General features: G+C 35.7%; 2 non-coding genes across 2 annotated transcripts; one reads left to right on the forward strand and one right to left on the reverse strand.

The window, feature by feature from the left end:
• Nucleotides 1-1,754: 1,754 nt before the first annotated feature.
• Nucleotides 1,755-1,826, forward strand: TRNAC-GCA (transfer RNA cysteine (anticodon GCA)). The gene has a single exon. It is a non-coding gene; the product is annotated as a tRNA-Cys (tRNA).
• A 4,138-nt stretch (nucleotides 1,827-5,964) lies between these two features.
• On the reverse strand, nucleotides 5,965-6,036 carry TRNAP-AGG (transfer RNA proline (anticodon AGG)). The gene has a single exon. It is a non-coding gene; the product is annotated as a tRNA-Pro (tRNA).
• Between the last annotated feature and the right edge of the window lie 3,773 nt (nucleotides 6,037-9,809).

Genomic DNA, 9,809 nt, shown 5'->3' on the forward strand with positions numbered 1-9,809 from the left:
AGGTCATCTCTCAAGAAGAGAGTTTCATGAGCCAGTCCATGAGATGCTTTGTGGGCCGATGTAACTCTCAAGTTCTCTGAGAAAGTTCCTATAGTCTTGAAGTATAATATCAAAACATATTAACGTATTTGATATGTTAAATACTAAAATAATTGATGTGTATCATAAACATTAAATAAAAATATATATTTGAAATTTGAATGATATTCATATTAATTAAACATATATTATGATATTCTACTACATTTTAATATTATTTAAATAAGATATTATATCTTAATGTATTAGGTAATCAAATATATAATTTGACAAAAATAATCACAAGTTCACCGTAAATAGAACCCTAGGGTTAAGTCAAAAAGTATCAAACACTAAATACTGTGACATTTTAGGTGATATTTTGCAGAGGAAGCTGATAAGGTCTCCAAAGAGCAGGTGGTCATTTCTGACATTTTAGGTTAACAACATGGTGAAAAGTAACAAGAAATTCTGATATCAGTAATTAACTACAAACCTTTGAATAAGGTTTTAGAATAAATAAGATATCCAATCCAAAACAAAAATGATTTGATAAAAAGAATTTAGAGTCAAATGTTTTTATAAAATTCGACATGAAATTGGGATTTCGGAAAATTCTAATTTCTTAAAAGGACAAATATAAAATAGCATTTAATGTCCAATTAGAAAATATGAGGGGAACGTCATGTCATTTAGGCTAAAAAACGCTCCATCCGAATTTCAGAAGATTATGAATGATATTTTCAATCCTTTCAAAAAATTTTGATAGTTTATATTGATGATGTGTTGATATTTTCTAAAACCATTAAGATCAACACTTTAAACATCTACATACATTCATTAATATAATCAAAAGAAATCAGCTAGCTGTGTCCATACCTAGTTGTGTCCATACCCAAAATCAAATAATATCAAACTCAGATCAGTTTTCTTGGATTTTAAATTTATCTATAATCTTGTTTCAAACAAAAAATAATTTTGCTAGATAGAAGTAAATTTTGTTGTGGTTTGATTTTAAAATTCTACCTATAAAAGAAGTTGAAAACATCTTGGGAGATTACCTATGGGTGAGTTTCTAACAAAGTCTCTCTTCTCTCCTCTGTCTTCTTAAACTCATACTAATCCAACATGGACTCAAAAGTTCAATTACCTATAAAAGAAGTTGAAAACACCTTGTGAAAGTCTGTAAGCATACTACGACCTCTAGCTTTGCAAAATCCAGCGTTGTTGACGCTTATCAAAATCGCTGCCAAAATAAAGTTTAACGAGTGGTTCTATGGTGTAGTGGTTAGCACTTTCGACTTTGAATCTAACGACCTGTGTTTAATTCCCGATAGGTAATCCACCAATTTATACAAAATTGGTCCATAGTCGATTCGGTAGGGTCACTTTTGGACCGATAATCTGTAGAAGGGGTCACTAAGATTGAGATCATACAAAATGGGACCATATCTCAATGTTAGAGCATTTAATTGCAGATCAAGAGGTCACCAATTCGAACCTAGTTGGGCCCTTCTATCTAGGATAGAAATTTGTTACACTTTTTGGACCGACACTATGTCTACGGGGTCACTAAGGTTAAAATCCTACAAAATGGATCAATGGCTCAGTGGTAGAGAATTTGACCGGTCACCCGTTTGAACTTGGTTGGGCCCTTTTATTTTGGACAGACACTTTTTACACTTTTGGATTGACACTCTGTAGAACAAGTCACTAAAGTTGAAATCATGCAAAATGGGTCCATAGCTCAGTGGTAGAGCATTTGACTGCAGATCAAGAGGTCACCAGTTCAAATCTGGTTGGGCCCTTTTATTTTGGACAGACACTTTGTTCATTCCATGTACATTAAGAAAAGAGTGTGGTATCCAAGCACCCACTTGGGGTGTGGTTTTCAACATTTCCCTTATTTTGTACTATGAACCTATAAACTCTATTTCAAATATAATGTAAATATATATGTTCATTATATTTTAATTCTTTTTTTATTTCGAGAAAACATTTTACTTTGTTTTCAACCTGTTTTAACTTGCAATCGGTGCCTCGAGAACCCACCGAAAATTGGTCATGACTCCCTTTTTGTTTTCACTTACTCCTCCTAAATCTATAAAATGTCTCCTATTTTTATTCATTATTCTTCTTTGCTAGTAATTTCACATAATTTAACATTTTAAAAATCGGTAAATTAAAAAATCCTACATTGATATATTCGTAATTTCATGTAGTCTTCTAAGTTTGCCGGCAACATTGTTTGTTGTCGAGCTTGATAATGTGAGTTTGTAACCCATCCGTTAGGGTTCTTAAAATGATTCTCTAGATTATCCCTTCCATGTTGGGAGTTGGGCCATGGGTCTTGGGTGAAGGAACCGTTGGTTTACCGCCTCTAAGAGTTAAGGAAGCATCTTGAGGCTAGTTTCACATAGTATCATTGTCTTTGAGATAACAATTCTTTTCTATTTTATCTAAATTTTTTAAATATGGGGTTCATTTCCAAATGCATGCTAACACCCTTATTGTTGAATAAATGACATGAAACTTTCACATAGTAACGTTGCCTTTGCTCCTATTGGTGGAAGGATAATGTTGGATCGATATGACAACCCTAGAGGGGGTGAATAGGGTTTCAACAATCTAATTATTAAATTTTCTTTTAATAACAATCAAACTTGATACCATGCAATAAAACTTAACATTAATTTAGAACTTAAATAGGAAGAGGGTTAGAAAATATAACACCATAGTTTTATAGTGGGAATTTGAATAAAACTTTGAATAAAACTTTCTGACTCTTTCCTCGGATCAGAGCCCAACCGCTACACCGCTCTTTTTACGACTGCAAGAGTAAACTCAATCCTTTCCACGACTCAGGATCAAACCGGTACACCGCTCTTTTTACGAGTTCAAGAGAAAACTCAATCCTTTCCACGGCTCAGGATCAAACCGGTACACCGCTCTTTTTACGAGTTCAAGAGCAAACTCAATCCTTTCCACGGCTCAGGATCAAACCGGTATACCGCTCTTTTTACGAGTTCAAGAGCAAACTCAATCCTTTCAACGGCTTAGGATCAAACCAGTACAATTGTCTGAAATCTTATAGAAACACACCACAACACTCTTAAATAATAGACATCTTGTAACACATGAAATGATCCCTTGGCTCGAGAAAGAAAAGGAAAAGGTAGTCGTACTCCTACCTTTTCCGTCGGACGATAGGAAAGTTTGAGCTGAAAGATTGAATCACACCTGATAAGAAAGGCGGGCTTAGCAGGTTTCTCCAAACGTATAAACAAAAAAAGGAAGCAACCGGTCGTAAAGAGGATACCGATACGCATACATTCTCGCATGGAAGAACATAGCTGAACCGGATCAAGGGTTCTAACCTAGTCCAACTGACCTTCTTTGGCTAGCCCCCGCCCCTTGTAACAAGGTCAACACGTACGTGCTTTTTCCTTTCGTTTAGCGAGATAGCTTACCAGCTCTTTCGGCTCATAGCAGCAATATGAAACGCAGAATCCTCATCATGAGTCAAGTCCGCATTGCCATACGAATCGACATCGGCCAAACCAAGAGCTCCTAATTTTTTCTTTAACGAAAGCGGATCTAACAGTTTCGATAAAACCAACATCTTTTAAAGATGGTGTCGCTCTGCCTTGATCACAGTGGACATATGCAGCTCCCGTTTTACCTTTGTCTACCGTGAAAAGGAAATTTCCCTCATGATAAGCCCTCCCAGCTCCCGAACGTCTTTCTATCAATCGAGAGAGGTATAGAATAGTACAACAAACCAACAAGACAAGAATGGACTCATAAGATGGGCGGTCAGGGAAGCGATTTCATTTGTGTTATCCGCCAAGGAAATGATTAAGGAATTCTCTATACACGACTGAGAGATGACCGTATTGTTGCACATCCTGAATAAAGTACCGCAGGCAAGCGAAGCTTTTGAAAATGAAAGCGTGTAGAACTCAGATCCACTTTTTCTTCGATTCGTAAACTTCGGATCTGATCTTCCTTTCGTCTCCGAGTGACTGAGAGAGAATTTAGGCCTGGCGTGCATCCGATTCGGTCAACAATAAAGTACAAAGCGGATTGATTAAATGGGCTTGAAGTTCCATTATCGTTAGGTCGAAGATCTCTACTAGGTTTAGTGCACTTTGGTAATTGCGAATGTTGCCGTAATCGAATGTCTTTTTCATTTGACATTCTCTCTTACCAAGCACTCATACTTGCCAGGGTTGAGAAGACAGTCCTTGAGCTAATTGGGTTTCGAGATTGCGTATACGCGAAAAGAGCTCGCTTTTGACTTTCTCCTCGGCATTTTGTGCCTGGTTCTAGTTCAGGAAAGGGTCTGATCTCTTTCATTGGAGCACATTGATGCTGAAGGAGTCTTCGAAACCGGTGGAGAGGCTATGATGACTTCAGGCTATTCAAATAGCATGACCGATACCACAAAGAAAGGGTATCTAAGTCACACTAGTGGAATAGCTTTTTCATAATAATTATCTCGATATATGATACCAAAAACCTGCCTGATGATTGATAAGGTAAGGGGTTTCAAAAGACAAAAGAATGACAATTCTACGTGTGATAGAAAAGGAGATCTTTTTTTTTTTCATTGTGTGCGGTTCGCCTGCCTTCCTGACCACGGATAGGCTATGGGGCTTTGCACTTCGTCCCCTGAGAATACCACATCAAGGTGACAGGATTCGAACCTATGGCTCTCTGAAACTTCTTCATCGGTTATTTGGGTGCATCTTTCTTAAAAGGATTGTGACGACAGATGACCTATGTGACGACAGTGGACAACATGCCTGCCTTCCTGACCACGGATAGACTATGGGGCTTTGCACTTCGGCCCCTGAGAATAACACATCAAGGTGACAGGATTCGAACCTATGGCTCTCTGAAACTTCTTCATCGGTTATTTCGGCGCATCTTCCTTAAAAGAATTGTGATAACAGATGACCTATTTGATTGAAAAGTTCCTTGAAAGAATACAATAGAACAAAGGATTGTGACAACAGACGACCTATTTGACTGAAAAGTTCCTAGAAAGAATACAATAGAACAAAGGATTGTGACAACAGATGACCTATTTGACTGAAAAGTTCTAGAAAGAAAGGATTGTGACAACAAATGACCCATTAAGTTCCTAGAAAGAAAGGATTTGAGTTCCTAGAAAGAAAGGATTGTGAAACAAATGACCTATGTCATTTGACTGAAAAGTTCCTAGTTCCTAGAAATAAAGGATTGTGAAACAAATGACCTATGTCATTTGACTGAAAAGTTCCTAGAAAGAATACAATAATAGAACATAGAACAATTTGTGTAATGCTCTTTTTCGTAGTCGAGACGATCTTCTTGGTTCAATGTTTAAAACCCACATTTTAAATCATATTATCTTGCATAATTCATTTTGATTTAATATTGTTGGGGGCATTTTGAGAATCGAACTTGAGACCTCTCACACCCAAAAGGATAAACAACCACTTAGACCACATGCCTTTATAGCAGATCTATAATTTTTAGTTGCTACTCTATATATTTTCCTTGCCTCAATATATGAAATTTATATAAGTTGAAGTTGTGCATTGCCACGCATTCCTTTGGGTTAGGCCCCATTGATGACTAAACTATTTTTATTTCATTTTTTTTTATTTTTCTTTCAAAATTGACTCCTTGCCTCAATATATGAAATTTATATAAGTTGAAGTTGTGCATTGCCACGCATTCCTTTGGGTTAGGCCCCATTGATGACTAAACTATTTTTATTTCATTTTTTTTTATTTTTCTTTCAAAATTGTCAATTTTATCTTTTGGAGGGGCGTTCCGAGAATCAAACTCGAGACCTCTTGGGGACTATAGACATATATCGTGGAGTACACAAGTAAATGATATTAATAAGAGCATTATCTTTCTCCAAGGCTCATCTTTTGAGAAATGAACATAGGGGCATTCCGAGAATTGAACTCGAGACCTCTCGCACCCTAAGCGAGAATCATACCACTAGACCAAATGCCCTTTCTAAAAAAAAATGCAACATTTTTTTCTCTCAAGTTTGAAATCTATTTTCTTGAGCGGTTGTTGGACTATAAAACAAAAAGTTGATGGTCTAGTATTTTACTTGTAAGTAAGGCATGTAATGTTGAATTGTTCTAATATGCAAGTGTTATCGAATAAACTACAACCCAACAAATGAATCAAACTAATCAGTTTGGGTTGGGTTGGATTTATTCGGCTCAGTTCGTCAGTTTGTTTGATTTAATTCTTCTATTTTGCTTCGTATGACGAGAAAATGAAGTTGTATTGAATGTACCATAGTTTGATTTATGACAAACTCATATGAAATATAATTGCATTAATAGTACTAAGAGTTTGAGTCTGTAAATATTTCATGAACTTAAGTGCAACTCATGCTTCATTAAAGACGAGATAAACTTTAGTTAAGTAACTGGAACTTTAAATTACTTCATGTGGAGCTTCAATTACTCTTGTTAGCTACTATCTTTAGGGTTTACTAATTAGACACGAGTTCTTTGATTTAGGGGATTGTTTTATGTAATTTTCAACTACAACTTATGTTTTCAAATTTTTAGGTCATAATTTAGGTAGTGGTTGTATATTATGGATGAACACTAGAGTTTCTATCCCGTTCACCACAACTACTCTAGTTTTTGTTTGAAGGCTATAATTGTCATCTATGTTGTATGGCAATAAAATTTGTTTAGATGAAATTTTAGTTAAAGTTGCATATTTTACTTCTTGCGAGTAAAAAATTTGTTTCTTAGCATAATATGAATTTCATTGTAGAGTTATTAGGAATAAGATGGAGAAAGAAATTTTCTTTAAAATAATAAACAGACCAAAGTTCATCTTTGTTGTTGTCTAATTGTGATTTTGCAAAAAACTTAACTAATATGAAATATCAAGGTAAATCAAGAATATATATTCACACGTCATTCAAGATGACAATAAAATGGAGTTAAATTGAACGCAGTTGTAGTTTCATGTCTAGCATAATTGTATTAATGATATTAAAGAGAACTTCGTGTTTTATTAAAAGAGACCAACTTCCTTTAAGGTACTAGGAGTTTAAACTACTTCCATTGTAATTTCAATCACTCCACAATGATTACAAATTTAGGGTTGGCTAATTGGACATCAATTATCAACTTTAGGTTATAATTTAGGTAGTAGCCATTATAATATTAATGAGCATAAGAGTTACAATTCTTTCATGGACCATATGTGTTATAGTTAAATGAATATATATATATTATGTATGTCGAGGTTTGGGTAAAGCACAAAGTAGTAAGGAACACCATTGTCAACTCTAGAGCCACCCACAACTCATGATGGAGACAGATGCAAAATATTTTAACATCCTTTGGCATCAAGATACAGGAAAGATGAACGCCGTCAAATTGGAAGCTTTGCCTGTCTTAGGAGTCACAATGAGAACTCTAATCAAGCTGGAGCCTTGGACTAGGCAAATTGTTTAGTGATAGTTGAAATAAATGACTTCGACGTCGTGTCAGGAATGAACGTCCTGCTGAAACACAAAGTCATTTACATGCTCCTAGCAAAATGTCTAGTAGTAATGGAGTCTAACCCGATGATCATCAGAAAAACATCCATCAACCAAGAGGGTTGAAAATGATGTCGATACTACAGTTGAGAAAGAATCATAACCATGATGAATCTACGCTTGCTACTACTGTTGTAATTAAAAAGGGGAGCTCGAGTGAGCCAACCTCAATAGAAACCTTGTTGCCACTACATGAACACCACGACGCAAAACAAGGTCAGATAATGGATTTATCCCCACCAGAAGAGACAAAAACAAGGTTAGATACTGAAGAAGGGAGACAGAAACAAACCACTGAAGCAACACCTGTTCACACAGAAATATCATCTAGACGGATGAAGAGAAGGGTCAGTCGGAAGCGTCAACCACAATAATTTCAAGAAAAATAAAGAGTTCATATAAGTTAAGTTCAGATAAACTTCAAGTTCAAAGCAACAAGAACCAAAAACTGGTGTGAAAATACTATGGACTAGTTAAAGTTATCCATAAGATTATGAAGACATCATATAGAATCCAATTGCTCTTATGGATGCGGACTAACCTTGTTGTCCACGTTAGTAACTTGAAACGTTATTATTTCGATCCAAAAGACATCAAGCAAAAGCAGGTGGTATGACGTCATACAAATAAGAAAAAAGTTTCAAGCGAAGAAAGTAGGAAAGACACGAACAGAGAAGACATGAAGACTCAACAAACCGAGAAGTGATTTCAACAGCACCTAGTAGGTTGGAAGAGACTCCTCATTATGAGATCAGCTGGAAGCGCATCGAGAGACCTAAAGTCAGCCTCATCCAATAAATTGTGTGGGGTCAGATGTCATAGTCATGATTGCCCAAGGCGTGTTGCCTGTGGTTGCATGTTGCAAGTCTCAGCCATTCTTGTAAACGATTTGTTGTCCAAGGCGGTTATTTGTGCAATGTTATTGTTTACCGATTATTTGGGCGACACGCCTTAAGCAATCATGACTGTCACAATTGGCTAAGACATTTGTTGTCCATATGTTATTGTTGTCCAAGAGACTCCTCATTATGAGGTCATGATTGGCTAAGACATTTAAAGAAGTTTTACCTAGGGCAACTTCTATCACAATCCTCTTCTCGTTCTCTCAAACTTCTTTAAATGTTATTGTTCACTGGTTATTTGGGCGCATCTTCCTTAAAAGGGTTGTAACGATAGATGACCTAGGTAAAACTTCTATTGGGAGATCAGTGCAATAGAGAATCTGTGTCCCTTTCCTGAAACCTTCAGCGGACAACATAACAAAGAGTTCCTAGAAAAAATATCATAGAACAATTTGTGTAATGCCTTTGAAGTTAGGCTCGAGGCTCTATCTTGTCTCCCAAGAATATGGTTCATTCTCTATTCACATAGAAATTCTGCAATAGAAAGTGGTACCCTCATCTTCTTTTACAAAACTTTCTCAAGTCCTCATGGAATGATTTGAAAGTGGTAGCCTCATCTTCTTTTATAAGACTACCTCGGCCTTCATGGAATGATTATGCTATGTTGATTCTTAGAGAAGGGAGTAGTGTCAAACTAAAGATTTGAAGGTCACGTGTTTAATCTCCACGTTCACTACACCTGTTTCCATTTGCATAAGCTGACTATTCAATAAAAAATTAGTTATTATTTATTTTTAAAATATAATGAATTAGCAGAAATACCTTTACTTATGATTGTTTTTTTTTCAAATATTAGCGAAGATAACACAGTTTTGAGAGCGTTAGACTGAAAATCTGAAGGTCACGTGTTCGAATCCACGTTCACTACACCTGATTCACGTCACATAACTTGACTCCTGACTATTCAATTTAAAATTAGTGATTATTTCTTTTTAAAATATCAATGAGTTTTCATTGTTAATGTTTGCCGGGATAGCTTAGTTGGGAAAGCGTCACTGTAGATCTCAGAGTCACGTGTTTGATCCACGTTCACCCCACCTGATTCAAGTTAACTAAGTTGTATAATGGGACTATTCAATCTAAAATTAATGACTATTTCTTTTTAAAATCTCAATAAATAGTGAAATCTAAATTTAGTGATTATTTCTTTTTAGAATTTCCGAATTTTCATTTTAATGTTAGCGTGAATAGCTGAATTGGGAGTGGGAGTGAGTCTGTAGTTTAAAATTTCAATGAATTAGCGTAAATAATTTTACTCATGAATTTTTATTTTAATGTTAGCCTGGATGGCTGAAGTGGGAGTG

The sequence above is a fragment of the Cucurbita pepo genome, unplaced genomic scaffold (assembly GCF_057944985.1).
Source record: "Cucurbita pepo subsp. pepo isolate OVF unplaced genomic scaffold, ASM5794498v1 scafford_2, whole genome shotgun sequence".
In the NCBI taxonomy this organism is placed as follows: domain Eukaryota; kingdom Viridiplantae; phylum Streptophyta; class Magnoliopsida; order Cucurbitales; family Cucurbitaceae; genus Cucurbita; species Cucurbita pepo.